The sequence below is a fragment of the Rhodnius prolixus genome, unplaced genomic scaffold, assembly GCF_049639745.1.
Source record: "Rhodnius prolixus isolate KJV_2025 unplaced genomic scaffold, Rpr scaffold_6, whole genome shotgun sequence".
Lineage (NCBI taxonomy): Eukaryota > Metazoa > Arthropoda > Insecta > Hemiptera > Reduviidae > Rhodnius > Rhodnius prolixus.
In genome coordinates, this window is record NW_027411634.1 from 23291120 (window position 1) to 23314092 (window position 22973).

General features: G+C 35.0%; 1 protein-coding gene across 11 annotated transcripts in view; it reads right to left on the minus strand.

The window, feature by feature from the left end:
* Positions 1-22973, minus strand: part of CARPB (Carbonic anhydrase-related protein B) — a 458344-nt gene that overhangs the window by 384676 nt on the left and 50695 nt on the right. The gene's annotated exons all lie outside the window — the stretch shown is intronic.

Sequence of the window (22973 nt, forward strand, 5' to 3'; positions counted from 1 at the left end):
TTTGACACGGTTCTTCATTCTTATGTATTTTTCTCTATCCATTTTCACTGATACGAGGGTCGTTTGAAAAGTCCGTGCAAAAATAAAAACTACTTAATTTTTTGGGGTAAACCTTTTTTATTTTTCATCATAGTCTCCTTTTAGCCTTATACACTTCGTCCAACGCTGCTGTAGTTTGTTGATCCCTTCCGAATAATAGGATTTGTCCAAATCTGAAAAATAGCCATTCGTTTCAGCAATCACCTCCTTGTTTGAATAAAATCTTTTTCCCGCCAGCCATTTCTTCATATTGGGGAACAAATAGTAGTCCGAGGGAGCCAAGTCTGGAGAATAGGGGGGATGTGAAACGAGTTGGAACCCTATTTCCATTAATTTTGCGACCACAACTGCTGAGGTGTGAGCTGGTGCGTTGTCGTGATGGAAAAGGACTTTTTTGTGGGCCAATCGTGGGCGTTTTTCTTGCAGCTCGGTTTTCAAACGGTCCAATAACGATGAATAATATGCACCTGTAATAGTTTTACCCTTTTCCAGATAGTCGATGAGGATTATTCCTTGCGAATCCCAAAAGGCAGTCGCCATAATCTTTCCGGCCGAAGGAACGGTCTTCGCCTTTTTTGGCGCAGATTCCCCCTTGGTAACCCATTGTTTACATTGTTCTTTGGTCTCAGGAGTGTAGTGATGTATCCATGTTTCATCCACAGTGACGAAACGACGCTTAAAGTCATGCGGATTCTTCTGGAACAGCTGCAAACCGTCCTTGCAACACTTCACACGATTTCGTTTTTGGTCAAGCGTGAGAAAATCACTCGACTTCCTCGATTCAAACGAATGCCAAACACAAAGAAATAGACCGATCTGGCTGAAACTTGGTGTGTGTTCTTCCAAGAGATGCTACTAACTAAACATAAGCTCGATACGCGCCAGTAGTGCTATCTCTCTGACTTTGCACGGACTTTTCAAACGACCCTCGTAAGTCCTGAATTCTTTAGAGCACTTTCCACTCCGTTTAAAGGCCGCTACTGGTTCTTCAGGGAAAGTATTATTAAGCAGCGGTAAGTGTTTTTCTTTTGTTAGCTTCAATGAGCGCAGAAACCATAGACGATCACTCACATCATACTTATGTCCGAATGGATTGTTGACAAACGTCGTAGTGAAATGTGCACTAGCTGCTGCCCAATGTGTCTTCATAATCGACGATCGAACACAATCTATGCTTATACAGTCCGTTGTCGATGTAGAAGCGATTTCATCATCCACTTGCATAATTTCAACCGCCCCAGCTGCAGATGTACTGACACCGTCGTTGATCCGCTCGGCCGCATTCATTCTTTTACGTTCCCGGCACAGCTTGACTCGGTCATATGGTGTTTTATTATTACCATTCGATTGTTCTTGAGAAGCCCTTTCCAACCATATACGATCTCTGTATTTGGTTTTGGCTTTTCGACGCGTATAGGCCGACATTATATATTTTTGATAATATTTTTTTATTCTAACACCTTATTATATTCACTGTCACTATTTTACACTAATGTTTTATATAAAATCGATAGATTGTGACGACAGCTGACGATTAAAACGTAAACGAACATCGTAGCTTCTCCGAGTTAAAAGTTATACTAATAGCAAATCTCGATATTTAATTTTGGATGTAGCCAAACTGTATCCCCCGATTTTGTTATCATTAGGTTTTTTGGATTGCCTCCGTATGATAGTAAATTTAAAGACGTATTCACGTCAAAATTGGAGATGATTGCAATTTCTTAGTACGAGAAAATAAAAATACGACTTTAAAATTAGATTAACCCCCTAGTACATTAAAGGTTGACGAAACGTGCTAATTATAAACATCACCTCGAAAACTGGCAAGTGTGTAGTAGATGAAAAGACGGGAATGGAAAAAAGAAAATACGTCCTTTTACAGGAAACACAACTCTGTAGAGATGACAGTGCAAACAGAAAGATTACTGCAACAGTATGAGGGGGATGCTTCTGAGTGGACCAGAAAATGGATTTAAATCACATTCAACGAGGAGCAAGGAGCAAAAAAAGGAGCAAACTGTAGGCATGTATATACAAAGGTAAAAAGAAAAACACTTTTTTTTGTATGTTCTTGAAGTTTTTTTTTTTATTTTTAGCAAGGATCTAAAGAAAATCACGTCTCTTGTATAAAAACAAAATAAGACATGTTTTCTGCTGTATATAAACAATTTCACTTTGGTGCTTGAAGATTTAGTACATTCAAGGCATATACGTGTTTTTGCAAAAGAGTTAATTTCTCTTTTCATTCACAAAAACACCAGGGATTATTGTGGAAATTTAAGAGAACTCTCCCTTCTCAAGTTATTGCTTAATTCTAAAATCTTAAAAAGACAGATTCTTAGTTAGTGAATGGCTAGACACTTAGTACTACTCACTAATTTACTCTGAAGTCCTTTAATGGTATCCTTTGATCATATTCAGCAAATACTGCGAACTCAGTAAAATACTACATCAATTTGTATTACGCTGATGATACCATCTTTCTTCCATGTAGTTCTGACCCACAACTGTCTCCACATCTTTTACTGATTCACTTAAACGAATTAGAAAATTTACGCCAAAGAAAGATTAATAAAATTTAATGTTCAAAAATGTCAGCACATAGGATTGCCAACTGCCCTTTTTTGGAAAGGACAGTCCTTTTTTGAACACTTGGTTGTCCTTTCTTAAATTAGGAAAGGACGCCTTTTGTCCTTTTTTCAGATATTATTCACACAAATCTAATTTATATTGTATTTTTGATTTAAGTTCTGACTTCTGAGACTTCTTCATTTGGCGTGTTGTTTTTCTGTCCTAACTGAACTGAATAGGTCAACAGATTATTGATGTAACGATGAACAAAATGCAAAAAGTGGTACTGGATTTGATGATTCTGATCAATTATATGCTTATGGTAGATGAATTCCTTTCATAATGCCGACGCTGTTTTGAGGCCTACTTTTTTGCAATTAATCATAAATTTTTAAAATAACCCCAATGCATTGTATACCTTTCGAAAGGTGATTGTATGTAGATGTTTTTCATGAATAGTACACGTTTTTTACATACACATATAATATTTTTGAGAAAAATGAAGTCAAAGTTTTTGGAAAAAATTAGAAACTTGCTATTTCTTATATTTGGGCCACAAAGTGAAATACTTGATATTATTATTTTGAAATATAAATTAGCTTATTTAAAAGGAAATTTAACCTTCTTTCTAATGAGCTTATTGAAATTGCTGTAGCTTTAATAGTTTGAGAAATATAGACAAATGTTTGCTAAAAAGTAGTAATACCTTGAAAAAACATTAAAAATATCTATAAAACGGAGCCGAATCATGCCATAGTTCATATAGAATTTTTTGTAGCAAACGATGCCCAGAATCACCTCCCGAAGTAAGGGTAATCTTATGCTGAACAACCTGCGTATTCCCGGGTCCCAAAATCCTGTCGACAGCCCTGAATGTACCTAATTTTTTTTAGGGTGTCCTTTTTTTTTTGGAACTTCATAGAGTTGGCAACCCTATCAGCACATAAACTTTACCCTTCTATTGAAGCTCTTACCTTTTTTTGATTCAATATCAATTCCTAGATTTGGTTCGATATCTTGGCATGTTTATTTACAAAAGAATCATGTGCAACCTCTGTGCAAAACCTTAAAAGACTGCGGGTTGAACAAACGTACCGAATTCTAGGAAGGCGATTAAACACAAGCAACTAAATTTATATTACGTATGAATTATCAAACACCAATGTAGACTCGCGGAATAGATCTGTAAGGTTCAACCAAACGCTCTAAAAAATCAGACCTTTCAATCTAAAACTCTCCGAAAAATGTTTTGGGGCGCTCCTAACCACGTATCTAATTATAATCTACACAAAGATTTCAACTTTCCGTACATATTTGCCAAAACAGCCAAATATAAGTAACCAAAATTCCAAAACGCTCTTCTTTTTGATTTTCATCAATTAATAATAATAATAATAATAATAATAAAACTTGCCTCCATTACAACTCCGGATAACCTTCCGCGTCTGCTTAGTCGCTGTTGACCTAGCGACCTCCTTCAGTGGAAGTGTATTAACACTGCATTGCCAATGCTCGAACTTAGTCAGTTATGGCCAATGTGCAGTCACATTGACTCCATAATTTATTTTTATCTTTTTTTTTTTATATTGATTTCAATTTTAATAATAAAATTTGCATTAAAGGATGTAATGGTTTTTGAGGAGATGTTGGTTGTAGATGTTGATGGATAAATAACACTTTTAGTATCGCTATAAGACTTTATATATTTATATGACTGACTGCCAAGGACTGTATACTTTACACTACTAGAACAGAACAGACTGACTGACGTGGCTAAACGATGTGTACAACTCAAGTGTAAGACTTTGAACAGAATATCAGAATCTTCTTTTTGACTTTCCTCTCGTTCTTATATCTCCTTAACAAAAACTTACAGTTTAAAAAGTTAAGTATAAGGGTTGATTAAACGCCAAAAGGTACACAAATCAGCAAGTACCCATCATTTCATTTATACTTCATTGATATGATTTAAGTAATTTTACTGCATTAACTTTTCCTTCACATTTTTAGAATTCATTAGATGTCACAGACCCTTATGCTGGCCATTTTCATCTACAAAATATTTGTTCTAGACTGTAGATTGTGATATCTATTTATCTATAATAATCAAACTATTAATTACAGGTTAAAAAGAAAAAAAAAATTAGGCTAAAGATTTCAAAAACTTTTTTTAAAAAAAGTTTACACCAACATACATTAATGATTTCATTTTATTTATTTTTATTTTTAATAAAAATCGTCGGTTTAAGTTCATTCTTCGATTAAAGTAATTGTTATTGTATGAAGTAGTCAAACGTTTATAATAATAGGTAATAATTATCTGGCTTTATCGCAAATAATATAGTTTTCTTCAATTACATTCTCAATCTAGATGTTCTTCCCACAATGTTGTATATATGTAATATAAAATAAATAAGATATGCATATTTTTAGGACAGCTAATTATTCCAGTATTTTACTATAAGTAAAATTAGGGGGACTAAATTAAATTACAATTGAGAAATGAATAATTATTGTTGAATAATCTACTTGTTATTAACTGTGTGTTATTTGTGCTCACGAATATTTCGGTAAGACGAATTCAAGACTGAAATATTGTTTTAAATCCTTCGTGATTCAAATTTAAACAGTGGCTGAATCTGACTTTGTCTTTTTGTACTTTAACATGCATGTATATGTGACTACTCAGAATAATTCAGATCTCATTTTATCATAATTATAACAAAAAAATATTATGAATGAACTGGCCAGCATAAGGGTCTGTGACATCTAATGAATTCTAAAAATGTGAAGGAAAAGTTAATGCAGTAAAATTACTTAAATCATATCAATGAAGTATAAATGAAATGATGGGTACTTGCTGATTTGTGTACCTTTTGGCGTTTAATCAACCCTTATACTTAACTTTTTAAACCGGAAGTTTTTGTTAAGGAGATTTTTGTACCTTTTGGATAGATTTTTCTTTTTGTCTATTTTTCAAAGTTACATATCTGCTTTACAGATTTTTTTTAAAATTTGGTATAAGCAATTCTATCATTATAACCTGATAAGGCGTTAAGTCGGAACCGTAACTACTGGAGAGATCTTTTTAAAGAATGATTATAATTGCGGTCCCCAAACCATCCTCAATAACAATTTTTTTGAGAAAGCGTTTTGAATAAAATAGGAAGGTATTTGTACGTAAATAGCAAAATTAAACTGCGATTTCAGTACTTCCTTTTAAGAGGAGCAAGAAAAATAAACTGCGATTACTGTACTTCTCCCTAAAAGGCAAAGATTTTGAATCGAACGACAATTCATTGATGTAAATCGGTTCACTCATTGATAATTTTAACGATTGCAGTACTTCCTGTTGGTAGGCGTAAGAGCATGATGGCACTTCACAGCCACGTAGAGGAGCTTTAATCACTTCTTCGTGCTAAATTTTATCAAAATCGGACTAAGCTTTATAGAAATATTGGTAATAATAGTTTTAGAAAGGGCCTTATTTGGGTAGGGCAAACTCCCCTCCTTATGAGGCATGGCGTCGAGACTTTTAAAGTACAAATCTGTACAAAATTTTGATTCGAATGACACTTTATTCAAGAAAATCGGTTCACGTCTCGATAATTTGAAAGATTGTTATACTTCCTCTTAACAAGTGTAAGAGCAGATCGTCGCATTAATGGTACATAGGGAAGCCCTAACCCTATCATCCTACCAAATTTTATCAAAATCGGGCCAAGATTTACAGAGAAATTAGAAATAATAATTTTGGAGGGGGACATAAAGGGGGCTAACTCCTCTCCCATTCGATGTACAGCGTCGAGACCCCCAAAAGGCACATCTACAAAAAATTCCGAATCGAATGACACCTCATTCATGAAAATCGGTTCACGCGTTTAGGCGGTACGCGGTTTACAAAAAAGGTAACAACAACAACAAGAAGAAGAAGAACAATTTCTGAAAATGCCGTTTTTGCTCATTTTCGGCAACTTTTTTCTTGAAACCTATTACATCTATGTTGTTGCAAAAAAATTTCAGTTATAAAGGAGGGTTTGTCCTATAATTTAAAGAAAATTTGGGAATTTTATCTTTTATAGAAAAAGTGTCAAAGTTGGGTGTTTTTCAACGTTACACTTTTTCGTGCAGTTTTTGACGATCAACCCTTATACAACTGTCCTACCGGACAGTTTTAATACATTCGCCGAGCCTCCCTTCTCTGCGTCCGAGGGGGCTGTCTCTCTCTCTCTGGCTAGAGTGGGTGAGTGGTGGGGTTTCACTACCCCTACAAAGGATGAGAAAGAATAGGAATTAAGGACGAAAAAACAAATTTTGTCCACAAATCGGCTTTAACATTTCACGCAGAAGGAATTAACTTCAACTTAGGATCGCAGTAATTTCAGTATTTTCTAGAACCCTGTTTGACTGCCTTCTGATCAGGGACTTTTTCATTTTTTTAATTACATTCACTATTTTTTCAATTACTGTGCACTGTTGACACGAATCGGAAATTACCCAATTCACTGCAAGTTTTTGCTACAATTCGGACATAAAATCAATTCTAGAAAGAGGCTTTTTTCTGAAGATAATGTAAATTTATCAAATAAGCATTTAGGCAATAATCTGGAGTCAAGATAATAACAGAAAATATACTTATATTACCAATCTGGAGTCAAAATGACTCCTATGGTTCAAGTAAACTAATCTGCAAAAAGAAACTAAGAATTCCATTGGTCTTCAGCTCGTGACTATCGAATGGTGAGAGAGTGGGGATAGCATATCTAAGAGCATTTCGGGATAGCTATGAGATGTGGGGAAACAGAGACCATTCCTATTTTTTTTTTTTTGGAGTCAAATTGACTCCGGATTTTTGCGATGCAGTTTTAATTTATTTCTTTTTCTTTTTAAAACTATTTTTTTCGTTAAGGATAAAAGAGAAACACCTTTTAACAAGATTGTTCCTGAAAATTAATTCTAGGGCATTTTGAATAGTGATTCACACTGTGGATATTGTTTTACTAAGTATTAATTTGAAATAAAATTAAACAAAAAATAATGTATACGTTATAACCTCGAGTCGAGTGACTTCAATACACATTTCTTTAAATTCTATATCGTTCAGATTTACTTGGTCCGCAAATAGCTGTACAATTAAAGAGAAGGATTAAAAGGAAGAACGAACTAACGTTACAATTATAAATAAAACTGCTATTGAAAAACAGTATGTAAAAGTGCCAACAGAGGGGGCTGCCGACAACGCCACACAGCCTGAAGGTTAGGTTACAGTCTAGGAAGGTTTAGCGTCATTTTAGAGTGTTTACGTTGCAGTTTTCATAGTGTTTAACGACGGTGAAATATAACTAGTAATTTAATTTGTAAGACGGTTTTCAAAAACAGATTCTTCACAGAATAATAAAGTCTGTTTTTTGAAAACCGTCTTACAAGTATAATTGTATAAAATTATAAACAATTTATAGAAATTGAGAGAAATCAATAAAACTTGCAGATGAGACCTCATTCTGCTGCTGAAAACTGAGACCCTGTCGCCACTAAATATTAATAACAATGTCCGCAGCCCTTTTCAATGTTCGCTTGCCATCTTCAGAACGTGCTTTCTATTTGGAACAATGTTCCACCGTTTTCCAGCAGCCACAAGACAATAGAAATAAACTCAAACCATTTTCCTTGTCACAATTCTGTACAATCTTTTGTATTGTTTTGTTTGACTGAGAAGCTTTTGTCATATCGGTTTCATGTAAATCGTTGAGAGTGGTGACAGATAGATAGCTTCCTAGCTAACAATTCTAACCTATAATTGTTTTACGAGAATTTGTATTATTTTAGTTTTGCTGACTTTTAATTAGTATTTTACAAATAATTTAAATGAAATCTCAGTTTGTTTTCGATGGAAAACTTGGGAATTACCAGCACTCGCCGCCAGTTGAAAGATGCTTCGACAATCCTTAGACAGAAGCTTTGAGCAGCAACTAGGGGATCTGTGGGCTTACTTCTCCTGAAAGTCCTGAAAGAACTTTGTACTGATTGTAGAATGTGACAGAAGTTTTGTAAATAGATGTCGAATTCTTTATGATTGTTAAAACCGAAATTGGTCGAAATTAAAGTAATCAAGCCACGCAAGCTTTTAAAAGATGAAATTCAAGACCATCTGACTTCTTGTAAGTTCAAAGTCGTTTCGAATTATTTTGCCAAAAGCTGAAAAACTATTCATTAACGCGTCAATCATTAATTTATTTATTTTATTTAGAAATAATAGAACCTTTCAAAAAGAAAAGGAATACTAATGCAAGAAGTTAGAAGGAAAGAAGTTATTAAAACTGTCCGGTAGGACAGTTGTATAAGGGTTGATCGTCAAAAACTGCACGAAAATAGTGTAACGTTGAAAAACACCCAACTTTGACAATTTTTTTCTCTTTTTCTATAAAAGATAAAATTCCCAAATTTTCTTTATAATATACGTCGAAACCTCCTTTATGAATGTAATTTTTTTCGTAATAACATAGATTAATTAGTTTTCGAGAAAAACGTTTCGAAACATGAGCAAAAACAACATTTTCAAAAATTGTTCTTGTTCTTGTTCCTCCTCTTCTTCTTCTTGTTACCTTTTTTTTGTAAACTGCGTAGCGCCTAAACGCACGAACCGATTTTCATGAATGAAGTATCATTCGATTCGGAATTTTATGTAGATGTACCTTTTGGGGGGGGGGCCTCGATGCTGTGCATCGAATGGGAGAGGAGTTATATACACGTTTACAACTCATTCCAAGGGAAGCACTCGAAAAAAATGGTGGTCAGTGATCTACGTATTTGTTTTGTAGCCGAATAATTAAGAGTAAACACTTTTATTTATTAAAACAATAATTATTATCCTGTAAAGAGCAAAACAAATGTATGCTCTTGTAATAAGTGTTTTTTTTAAAGGTTATTACTTCACTAAGTTAATAAGAAAAAAAATTAACGTCTGGCTGTGTCATGGATACGGCCGTGTGTTGTACGTGAATAAGTTGACGTAACGGGTAATATTTTTTATATAAAATATTTTTATTTATGTATTTAGGATGAAATCAAGGAAACAAATCGACGATCGAACACAATCTATGCCTATACAGTCCGTTGTCGATGTAGAAGCGATTTCATCATCCACTTGCATAATTTCAACCGCCCCAGCTGTAGATGTACTGACACCGTATTCTATCACCTTATTATATTAACTGTCACTATTTTACGTTAAATCAATATAGGTATTACCTCACGTAGTTGGAGAAGTTTCAATATAAGACAAGTTGGACTCGCTGAGCATGAAGTAGGGCAATGAGCGGTTTTGTGAGACATCAACATTAAAGTCTCCAACTATCATAATTGGTGTAATAAGATCAGGCTCGTAATCGGGTATAATTTTAGAGATGTTTTTGGGATATATTAACAACGATCGTAACATAAAGAGTTTAATTTCTGCTAACGCTGTGCCCGGATGGATATACACATACCCGAGTACGAATTTGAAGATGCCATTGGCCTTTTTCGTTTACTAGGTAGATATCACCAGCTTTTGCGTCTTTCATTTCCAGATAAATTTCCGAAATGTCAATGTTAACTCGTATTACAATCAGTGAACCTATTGATGTTGCGATATATGGTGACTCCACCGGCTTTGCGACTTTTACCATTCGATTGTTCTTGAGAAGCCCTTTCCAACCGTATACGATCTCTGTATTTGGTTTTGGCTTTTCGACGCGTATAGGCCGACATTATATATTTTTGATAATATTTTTTTATTCTAACACCTTATTATATTCACTGTCACTATTTTACACTAATGTTTTATATACAATCGATAGATTGTGACGACAGCTGACGATTAAAACTTAAATGAACATCGTAGCTTCTCCGAGTCAAAAGTTATACTAATTGCAAATCTCGATACGCAGCAAAATTATCTCAAAATTGCGGCGCTTATCCCTCCACCGCACGCGATGCGTCACAGTCCTCGATTATCGTAATGATTTCTTTGATCATTTAGCTATCCAGTGGTCTAATTTAGTTTTGGATGTAGACGATAGATTTGAAACTATAATGCCAAACTGTATCCCCCGATTTTGTTATCATTAGGTTTTTTGGATTGCCTCCATATGATAGCAAATTTAAAGACGTATTCACGTCAAAAACGATTTCTAGAGTAGTTTTTTTGGTAAGCTGATAAGTTCATAGTATGTTTTTGATAATAATTTTGGGGAAAACGATGGCATCCTCAATATTAATTAAATATTATTAAAACGATATGTATAAAATTCAGTGTAATTGTAATTATAGTTATTATAATTATAATGTAATTATAATCTTTATTTGTTTAGTTAATGAGTAATATATTAAAGATAAACTTGTTTCTATCAATTTGAATCCATTATCATAGAGTACAAAAATGTCTTAAGTTTTGGAAATTCATTGGATTTCTTTAATGAATAAAACAGTTCTACCTAATTGAATTTTTTGAAGTAAAAAAATAATATTCTTTGTACAATAAGAGAATTTTTTAATTAGTTTTATGCCTAGTATATTCTCTTTGGAAAAGAATCTAGTGAACAAAAAATTGTTTGTATGATTTCTTTGGGTTGAACAAGTTCATAATTGCCGGTCAATTATAAACTAATACAATACAAGGGAGGTTACAGGATTGGCTATTGTTTTGGATAGAGCGGCAACAGCCGGTTGGCAAGCTCCAACATGGGAGCACTTTCCTCAGTATGTGGAGATTATCTCTATCTCCCTCTGTTGGCTCTCTTTCTCTGTTGTCTGGGTGGTGATGATTGTGTTCAGTGAGGCTTACATTGTGTTGTGCTGAATAGGAACTACCACATACACTAGAAGGTATGCAAAAAACATGTTGCTTCCATCACAGCAGCTCTGCTCTCTAAATAATATACCTTTAGCTAAAATACTCCCTTTATGGCTTTTAAAGACTTTTGTCTGTTTTAACATTTCAATGTTTTAGTCATTTTTGTTTCAGAAAATAAAGAAAAGAAACCTTAAAAATACATAGATTTTAGAAGAAATAGTTGCACACAAATGCGAAATTTTGATTCTATAATTGAGCCGTTTATTTTGAAAGTGGGGCAAGTCCATTCTTGAAAAAATGAAGATAATAGTATTTATAGATAAAAGTAAAAAATTCAGAATCCTAATATTTGGGAGATTGAAGTTTTAGCTCTTAACAATATTGTAAATATGTTTAATTTGAAAATGGTGCAAGTCCATCTTAGGTTGAAATTATTTAACCGTACAGCAAAATTTAACTCCTGTTGCTGTATGGTGAAGCAAATGTGATGGTTTAACATCATGTCTTATCTATCTATCTTTGATATTGGTAATCGGTGATTCTACAATATTTCATAAAATTTATTATTATTTAATAATAATAAGTACATCTTAATTTTGTGTTTCGATAATAACACCAACATCGGGAAATTTTAATACTATTGGCAACACTGTGAAAAACTGTAAATTGTATAACATTCGACTTATATTATCGGCTATCAAGTAAGTTGTGTTGTTTTGTGCTCGGTGTACGAAAAAAGTTTCATTATTTGAAAATTAATAACGGATTGTGGTTTATTTTATAAAAAGAAAAAATGGCTGATTACCGATTACAACGGTAATTATAACTCTGATGCATCAGAAAGTGAATTTGGTAGGAACAAAAATAAAATAGAAATACTTTTCTGGGTAATAACGCCATTTCAATAAAATCCTCATTTGCAAGTAATTTTATTATGTTTGTAGAAATAAGACCCATGACAATCGGTAATAAAAGAAGAATCTTGGAATCAGAATCTGAATACGAAGGCAATTCAGACCAAAATGATTCAAAAAAATTCAAAAAAAGAAGAAGAATAGTTGATAAAAGACTGATACGACTGAAATATTATCCATTTAAATCAACGATTACAATAATTCATTAATTTTGAAAGTGAGGCAAGTCCATTTAGTTATAATAAAACCTTTATTTTTTTTAGTCAGCACTATAAACACTATTGGATTATAAACTTACATTATCTAACACCACAAAATACAAAAAAATATGTCTATTAATATTTACCAATATTTTTAAATTTATTGAACCGCAAAACGTTAAAGAGCTCGAAATACCAAAAAATAGGCTTGCCCCTCTTTCAAAATAAACGGCACAATTAAAGAGTGAATTCTAAACAGAGTCCAAGAGATATCCATGAAAGCGTCCCAGTGAATCTTTATGCAAAGATACTTCTCAAGAACTTATAGAAACAAGTACTAAGAGTTGAGTCTAATCCAAAGGTTTTTTGAACCTTATTGAAGCTTGGGATGGTGTTAAAAAGTTTTCAGGGAGTTGAGATGACAATTTCTGACTTTTGATCCCAAAAATATGACTCTTAAGGGAAATAATACATAAATTGATGTAGACCTTCAAATACTTAATGAATTTATTGTGTGCTTTATGATTGGCTTCAATCACATTTAAGCTCACTGAAGAAAAGCCAAATTGCAAGTCCATGTGAAAAGTTTTCTGCCAGAATGAAAATGCTTTTCTAAGTTGATTTAGATTTCCAAATTCCATTTTATCCAAACATTTTGATTAATATCTAAATTTGGTCAAAAGCTGTTGGTAACATCATACCCAAATCTGATTGCAGCTGAAAATTCTTATGCTTCAATTATGTAAAGTATATTCCATTATATTATTAACCCCCAAAAGGCACATCTACATAAAATTCCGAATCGAATGACACCTCATTCATGAAAATCGGTTCACGCGTTTAGGCGCTACGCAGTTTACAAAAAAGGTAACAACAACAACAACAACAACAACAACAACAAGAAGAAGAAGAAGAAGAAGAACAAGAACAACAACAATTTTTGAAAATGCCGTTTTTGCACATTTTCGGCAACTTTTTTCTCAAAATCTATCAGATCTAGGTTGTTGCAAAAAAATTACAGTTATAAAGGAGGGTTTGCCCTACATTATAAAGAAAATTTGGGAATTTTATCTTTTATAGAAAAAGAGAAAAAAATTGTCAAAGTTGGGTGTTTTTCAACGTTACGCTTTTTCGTGCAGTTTTTGATGATCAACCCTTATACAACTGTCCTACCGGACAGTTTTAATATACATTTATTTGTGAGCGAATGCCCTAATTTAATATTTACCAGTAATAATTAGCACACGATTGTATCAGATCTTTACAACAATCTTATTTCTCTTCCATGCTTCTATTTCCTCTGGGTTTTGGTTCTAACACTTATGTAATATTTTCATTATGAAAATTCCGTATGGAAAGAATAACCTATACCGTAACAGCTTATTCTCGGTTTATGTAAATTTTTGTAGCCAGTTGCCGAAGGATTCATTATACGTGAACAAAGCTGATCAACCGGCCAGGAATGGAGCTAGTACTCCTTTCATTGGAACCAGTCCTGGGGATCACTAGGGTGTGCAGTTCGTGAGGCTCTCAGAGATTGGATCTGGAGAGAACATGAAAAGTACTGGGTGATGGTTCCTGGGGTCAAACACAACAAGAGTAGGATGCCTTGGCTATGTAAGCAAAGAACCAAAGAGACTTTGGGTTTGGGCAGAAATCAGATTACCGTGGTTACAGGTGTACTCACAGGGCACGGCAGGTTCAGGAAGCACCTGCACAAGGTGGGGGCTTATTAGCTTGGATCCGTTGTGCAGACTGTGTCAGGAAGAGGAGGAGACGGCCTCTCACCCTCTGTTGTTCGATTGTGTTGCAATCGAGAAACTGCGCTATGAAACCTTTGGAACGCTGAGGCCGAAGGAGATAGTAGCGCAGAAGGAACTGGTAGGGAAAGTCCTCAACCTTTTTTAGAAGGGGAGGTTTCATCTACTAGTATATTGAATTTTATTGTAAAATAAAAACTAATAATAACTGCTGCCGTTTTGTATCCCATTTCTTTTTTTTCTCACCGCCTTCACTACTTCTACCATTGCCTTAGGATTCCATTGCTTAGGTTTTGCCATCTAAATCGAAAGCAAATAATCAACTGTTTTCTATAACTATTTCAAATATGAAATAAAAATAATTTAGACTACTTAAGGGGACGGAATTAGGAACAATTACATTTTTAAAGATGGCTACCACTATAGAAACAACACATGAATGACTGGCGTTTCGTTGAAGAATTTCAAAATAAAGACAATATGTGACATGCCCAAAGCAACATCAATATTTTAACGAACCTTTAAAAGACTGGAATACGTTTTGAAACACTACCAAATATAACAACTTATTATGACTAAAAATATAACACTTTAAAACTCGGCTGGACTAGGACCGTACCTCGAGTTGACGTTTCCAAACGATTACTGCTGCCTCAATGTAGCTTCCTTAAAATTGCCGTTAGTGTGCAATACTTGGCGATTGTTTTAAATAGAGGGACGAAATTTGGGCACTTTACCCTAATAAGAGAAAATCGATTGTGTTCCAATCGATTATTGATTTAAGCAGAAGTAATACCGTTTACTAAAGAAAAAAAGAAGAATTTAAAGTATGGTGAAAAAACAATTTTTATTTGATAATTTGTTATCAAACAGAGAAGGGATAAAAATAAATTAGTTAATACGGAAATAAAGATTACAATACTAAGGGAGGCCAAAGTAAGGGGTTCCATTTAAGGGAGAACTTAAAAACCTCGTTTGCTGGAAAATTACAATTCCAGCTGAGTCACTAATTCTAGTGAGAATAAGGGAGGCTGAACAAGGCAGGAGGCGGAGGTTACAAAAAAAAAAGGACATCCCTAAGGAATAGAACAGGGCGACATAGCCCTGTGTTTCCCTTTTATATACAGTCCAGAGGGTTACTACGTAAAGGCTACAACCAACTGTGTGTCACAGGAGCTGTGAAAACTCTGCTCTGCTCTTTTATAATCGGTTAAATTTTGTCTTAGTAAGACTTTATTATTGTGAACACAATAAGTTGGGGGATCCCCTTGCATTCTTAGATATACGTACCTATATTAAACCTTCTCCCTCAAATAAACCACAAGTTTTCTACATTCACATTCATCGTTGTGCATAAGAAAAATGTAGCGTGAAGTTTTTTGAGGTAAGCTTCAAGGTGGAGTGCAGGCAGCCGTGAAATGAAACCAGCTTTTACAGTCGTAGGAGAAAACGTTGTGTTTTGTACACATACACACACACACAACTTTACTTTACAACCATTTCCTTACAAACACAAACCAGAAACTACTGACCGCATCACTAAAACACGAGGATGTACTTGTACGTTTCAAGCGCAATTTGCTGAAGACGCTTTACCTCTACAGACAATGCCCTAACCATATAAACATCGTAACAATGGCTAAAATAACGCCATGTTGTTCCCTGTTGGTGACTGTATTTAAATACATTCCTTTAAACTAATCTATTATGTATTACACTAAGTGGATAATTTTAATTTACATATTTTGACCCTCTCTCAGCATTTTAATTTATTAAAATAAATTCCACGAAACTTAAATGTAAAAAAATCTTGAATGTAAATTAATTAGAACTTTAGAATTAAAAATAAGATAAAAAATAATTTAGAACTGAAAAGAATAGATGACTAGTAAGATTACAAATGTTTACTGCAATATTACCGTTGAAAGATTTCACCACAGCCTTATAAACAATAACCACAACTTAAATGTAAAAAATCTTGAACGTAAATTAATTAGAACTTTAGAATTAAAAATAAGATAAAAAATAATTTAGAACTGAAAAGAATAGATGACTAGTAAGATTACAAATGTTTACTGCAATATTACCGTTGAAAATTTCACCACAGCCTTATAAACAATAACCACAACTTAAATGTAAAAAATCTTGAACGTAAATTAATTAGAACTTTCGAATTAAAAATAAGATAAAAAATAATTTAGAACTGAAAAGAATAGATGACTAGTAAGATTACAAATGTTTACTGCAATATTACCGTTGAAAGATTTCACCACAGCTTCCAAAATATCACACTACATTCTCTGAGAAAGTGTTTAAACCAAACAGATGGACCTCGCGCAAGATTTGCCCATTCACCAAAAACTAGATTGACCGGATAACCAAAATGGGTGGATACTAGGTTTAAAGAAATGGTTTTGCAACCAATTTTGGGAGAAATTGTCTCTTTTGGTGTATTGATTTTTCTACAAATTAGGAATTTCAATACCTATTTGATTCGTAGTAATAGTTAACAAGTCATAACCTCAAAAAAATAAAATAAACATTAAGCAGTGTAATAACCATTTATTGTTTATGCACACTTAGTTATTCATCTCAGTTTTCTCTTTGTAGAATTAAAATTGAATATAAACTATGGAAGTTCGAAAGCATTAAGTATTTGAGATTAAGCTGGAGTTCGGCTATCCTTCAAATAAAGTTTAAACTTCCGATTTTGCCTGCAATCAGCTCCATACGAGGTGTAGCTATTAAATAACGAGACTATAGCTGTAAAACATTTTATTTTAAATTTAAACATATTTAGTTATTATCACCTTCAATATACACCCCACCCCTATCCCTACAACGCTCCATGCGAATTTACCATTGTTCGAAACAGTGCTGGAAGTCTTTTTCTGTCAGCTCCTGCATGACACGTGCCGCTTTTTCTTTCACAGCTTCAACTGACAGAAATCGTGTTCCTTTTAATGCAGATTTGACTTTGGGGAACAGATAAAAAGTCACATGGGGCCAGGTTAGGTGAATAAGGCGGATGGCCTAAAACTGGCATGTTTGTACTTGGCTAGAAACGTCTTGACCTGACAATACAGTGTGAGCCGGCGCGTTGTCTTGATGGAGAACCCCGTGACTTGTTCTTCCACAAATCGGGTCGTTTTTTTTTTTGCCTTACTCTATCACGGAGTTGAGCAAAGGTGGTAATGTTGATTAATTATAATCGATATTTTCATCCATTTTGGACGTGGAAAGGCGACCCGGGCGGTCATCATCTCCGACGTCTTGGAAACGCTTGAACCACTCAAAAAACTCGCGCACGTGATAAACATTCATCGCCATAAACTTCTTTTAATAAAAGATAGGTTTCAGTAGCTTTTTTACCAAGTTTCTTGTGAAATTTCACGACAATTCGTTGCTCCACTACAATACATGTGTAGTATCATGTTTTAGGCAAAACGAAACTAACACCTCTTACGCAAAGGACAGTTCCGGTCAAACAGATTTCTCTACAAACACGTGAGACACTGCAATCGAAAGAGAAGGCTTTACGCTGCACAGCTATTGGTCGTTAGGATTTGGTGCATGCATAGTTCTTCTATAGCAGCATCAGTCTCCTTATTTAATGGCCACTCCTCGTACACCCACAAACACTTTCCTTTTTCTATTATTTATTTTTTTTATTTCTTAATCCTCAAAACTAAATTTCTTTTGACAGGTAGATAACAGCAACATGGCAAGATCGAAATACCTCTTCTTTAAGAGAAACTTAAAATATATTTAAAGTCAATTTTTTAGACTGTGTAACCAATGGGTAAAAGTTCTTTTTAAAAGGTAACTGATAACCAAAAAAGAAAAAAAGAATCAAACCAACAAAAATTACGGCAGTCTGTGCCAAATTTGTTGAAGCAATTAGTTGGCGATATCAACTGAAAATGGTTTTCTGTTTTAAGAGAAAAACAATTTCCCACGACTGTTTCTGACAGTAAATAAAATTAATTATTTATGTATGCAGTATTCCATTTGTTATTTGTGACAAGAGATTGATTTACATATAAGCCAATACATTTTACCCAAATATTTACAATTTTGTTCATACTTTTTTATTTTATTTTGTTGTTTTGTTGATCCATAATTTATATTGTTTATTCTTGGAGTTTCTAAATCGAAATATCTAGATTTAATGTTATTTGTATTATTACTTCTATTATATTATTCTATTTTATATATTTATTTTTATTTTTTTTGTAAGATTCTTTATTTTATTTATGTTATTACCAACGTATTGTAACGAAATTGACCTGGGCATAGAAGAAAGGCCTAGATTGTTCTAGGGGTTGAGCGATCAAAGTCAGTAACAGGCCGCCACTGCATAAACAAAAGGGCGGTATCTACCTGTGGCAGAGAAGAAAGGCCTAGATTGTTCTAGGGGTTAAGCGACCAAAGTCGGTATCAGGCCACCACTGTGTAGACAAAAGGGCCGGTCTCTACCTGAACTAGAAAGGAAAGGGCTAGATTGTTCAAGGAGTTAGTGACCTGTGTAAAAGCCAGCTAAGAGAAAGGCCTCAGTTGGGGTGGTGGCATATGTGTTTTCCCAGCCAGTGATTGACAGGTAGGAGCGAGACAGAGAGTAAGAGGAGGGCGGCCCCAGCTGAGGTGGTGGCAGTATGTGTTTTCCAGCCAATGAGCGGCAGGTGGGAGCAAGACAGGCGGAGTTGGAGTGGGACAGAGAATTGGAGGAGGCGGCTCACAGCTGAGGTGGTGGCAGTATGTTTTCTCCAGCCAATGAACGGAGGGCGTGGAAACTTATGCTCAGAGAGTTGGAGGAGGGCAGTCCCAGTTGGAGGGAGGCAGACACAGCTGGAGAAGTCAGTTTTTAAGGAGTTATTAGAGTTTTAATCAAGTTTTTAGACAGAGTTTTTAGTGAAGTCTTTGCAGACAGTTATTACAGTTTTTAGTCAAGTCTATGAGTTAGTTTTGAGAGAGTCAGTGTTGCGGAGTGCTTCAAAGTTAGCTAGTCAGGCGGTTAGTCAGTTGGTGAGTAGAGCTTTGTTTGTGTAGCAGAGACTAGTGCAATTCGGTGCAGTGCGGACCAGTGGTCAGTCGGGGAACAGTTTTGTGGCGTTACGTAGTGAGTAAGTAACAGAAAACTGTTGTGACTGTTGTAAATGGTGACTGTAATGAATAGCGTTAGTTGCTAGTAAATGTTAATGTGAGTAAAGGTAATGAGTTGGTTATTACTTACAACTTTAGCGAGTTTTATTATTTAATCAAACCCACATATTTAACGTAACTAGTGGCAGCCATTAGTTATAGGTAAAGTTTCTAGATAAAAGGTAAAAAAACTTTACAGTATTTACAAAACATTTAATGTGAATACTCTTAAGATGCTATTTATTCATAACAATATTTACATATTGTTATTGTCTTTATAATTTTCTAGGTTGGCTCTTCGGATACAACTTCAAATAATAAATTCAATTGGACTCAAAATCCGAAACCGGTTTGAAAACCATAAAAACATGCATACTGTAACGAAGTTGACCTGAGCAGAGAAGAAAGGCCTAGATTGTTCTGGGAGTTGGCTGACCAAAGTCTATAACGGTTCATCACTGTGTAAACAAAAGGCCAGACTTTACCTGAGCCGGAGAAGAAAGGGGCTAAATTGTTCAGGGAGTTTAGTGACCGAAGCCTATAACGGTCCACCGCTGTGTAAAAGCAAGCTAAGGGAGCGGCACCAGTTGGGATGGGGGCAGAGTCCCAGCCAGTGAGTGGCAGGTGGGAGTGAGACAAATGGAGTTGGAGTGGGTCAGTCCCAGTTGGTGTTGCAGTCGGACAGAGCTGCAGTCAGTCAGTTTGGAGAGACACTTTGGAAGTGCGGATGCATTTGTCCAGCATTGCGGATGTGTCATTAACTCATTGACTTCTTAAAAATTCAAGGTATTATCTGCTTAGCGTTTTCAGTTTTCTTTAAAATACTGCATAAAATTATAGAGAAATTTCTTCTTAAATGTATCTATTCTATTCTTGTTCTTCAAAATATCTAACATCTCTTTAAATTTGGATTTAACTTCGTCTCTCCACTATGCAACAATTTCACTGCTAATTAAATCACATTGCCTTCAATTCTGAGCGAAATTAGTATTGTTTGGGTACCTTTCTCGACATTGCGTAAACATCCGAGTTCACTATGGAAACTCAAAATCTTTCCTACTCACACCTAATGTTTCAATCCTTGTTTCTTACTTTTCTAACCGATATTCTGTGTTCAAAAAAAAAAAATAATAGAAAACTCTTAGGGAAGGGATTAGCTATGAGGTTAGCATACTGGACTCCCACGCGGAGGTCCCGGGTTCGAATCCAGCAGCTGACCCTTAGATTTTCTCTTCCTAGGAGCTTCTTACAGCTCACTGTCCGGTGATGGACAGTGTTGTCTGTAACGAGAGAACACTGTCCGGAGGCCGGCAGTGCTCTGGAAAAAGCTCCGGGCGCTAATGACCTCAGCTGTTGATGCGCCAAAAAAAAAAAAAAAAAAAAAAAAAAAAAAAAAAAAAAAAAAATAGAAAACTCTTTTTTATCCTGTGAGCTTTTGGCTTCTTCACAGAACCGTTCTTTGAACCATTCTGTTCATAATAATATCCTCTTCGGATCTTCCAATTTACTCACATGGCCACTACCTTTAAGTACGCAGGAGTCGCAGTCATCATCTCTCCTCTTTTAGGCATTCTTTCAATTTACAACTTTAATTCTTCCAGAAAAATGATTTCAAAAACTAGCTGCAGATTTTTCCTTCCTTTTTCCTTGCATTCTTTATCCTTCACATCTTAACCTTTCCGCATACCATTGTTAAGAAGGTTATAATGTATTGTTTATTGGCACTTCATGTTTGTATTTATTATACATGCTTATAATAAAGATTATTTAGCTACCTATCTATTATCAAAAATAAAAACTAAAAATATCAAACATAGTCCATATTCTTACAGCTGCTTCTGTCCTCTAGTGTGGGTTCGATTCCCCTTGTAGGCTTCAGATTTATTACATAATATGGTTAAAATATTGTAAAGTTTTTCTTGTCCTTTTACTAAGAAAGAACTTTACTTACACAACTAATGCCTGCCACTAGTTATTAAATAATATGTGGGTTTGATAAAATAATAAAACTCGCTAAATTTGTCAGTAATAACCTGATTTATTAACACATTACCTTTACTCACATTAACATTTACTAGCAACTAACGCTATTCATTACAGTCACCATTTACAACAGTCACAACAGTTTACTGTTACTTACTCACTACGTAACGCCACAAAACTGTTCCACGACTGACCCCTGGTCCGCACTGCACCGAATTGCACTAGTCTCAGCTGCACTAACACAGCTCTACTCATCAACTGACTACTTGCCCAACTAGCTACCACTGAAGCACTCCACAACACTGACTCTCTCTAACTATGTCTCAACACTGACTCTCGAAGACTAACTCCAAAACTCACTGACTGACTAGAAACTACAAGACTGTAAAACTCTTAGAACTCGATTAAAAACTTGATTAAAACTCTTTTAAAACTGACTTCTCCAGCTGTGTCTGCCTCCTTTTAACTGCGTGCCTCCCTCCAACTGGGACTGCCCTCCTCCAACTCTCTGAGCATAAGTTTCCACGCCCTCCTGACGTTCATTGGCTGGAGAAAACATACTGCCACCACCTCAGCTGGGGCCGCCCTCCTCCTACTCTCTGTCTCGCTCCTACCTGTCAATCACTGGCTGGGAAAGCACATATGCCACCACCCCAACTGAGGCCTTTCTCTTAGCTGGCTTTTACACAGGTCACTAACTCCTTGAACAATCTAGCCCTTTCCTTTCTAGTTCAAGTAGAGACCGGCCCTTTTGTCTACACAGTGGTGGCCTGATACCGACTTTGGTCGCTTAACCCCTAGAACAATCTAGGCCTTTCTTCTCTGCCACAGGTAGATACCGCCCTTTTGTTTATGCAGTGGCGGCCTGTTACTGACTTTGGTCGTTCAACCTCTAGAACAATCTAGGCCTTTCTTCTCCGCCCAGGTCAACTTCGTTACAATATGGTAAAGCTGGAGCTTTCGGTCTTTACTAGAATGTAATTCCTTGCAGTTGCACTATCAGAATTTATGTGGACATACGTTTTACTTGAAACCCACATCTATTATGTACTTGCAGACTTTTTGACAGACGATCAAAATTCAGAGGAAAGAACTGATATACAGGGTATCCCAAGCTGTATGGATAACGACTTTTTCTCGAAAACTAAGATAGCTAGAAAAAAAAAACTAAAAAATACGTGTCCCCTTAGTTTTTTGTTAGAAATCCAAATTTAATTTGTAAATTTTTTTCGGTGCTTCCAGAAGCGAGATACAGGCACCAACTTCATTTTTTCAAATGGGGAGGTGCGGTTTTTATTTCAGAAATAGATTCCTCTATTTTTTTTAAGACAAATTTACTTGAGCGGTTTTTTTCTGTGAGCGATATTTTAGAAGTTATGAATGAAAACATGATTCTTATAAGAAATTTCAAAATGATAATATTATAACGGTTTTTTGATTGAATAAGAATAAAAGTATTATTTTATTATAAATTTTACCCCTCATTAATATTAAAGATCATGCTCGAAATGGCCTTCACCATCCGGGT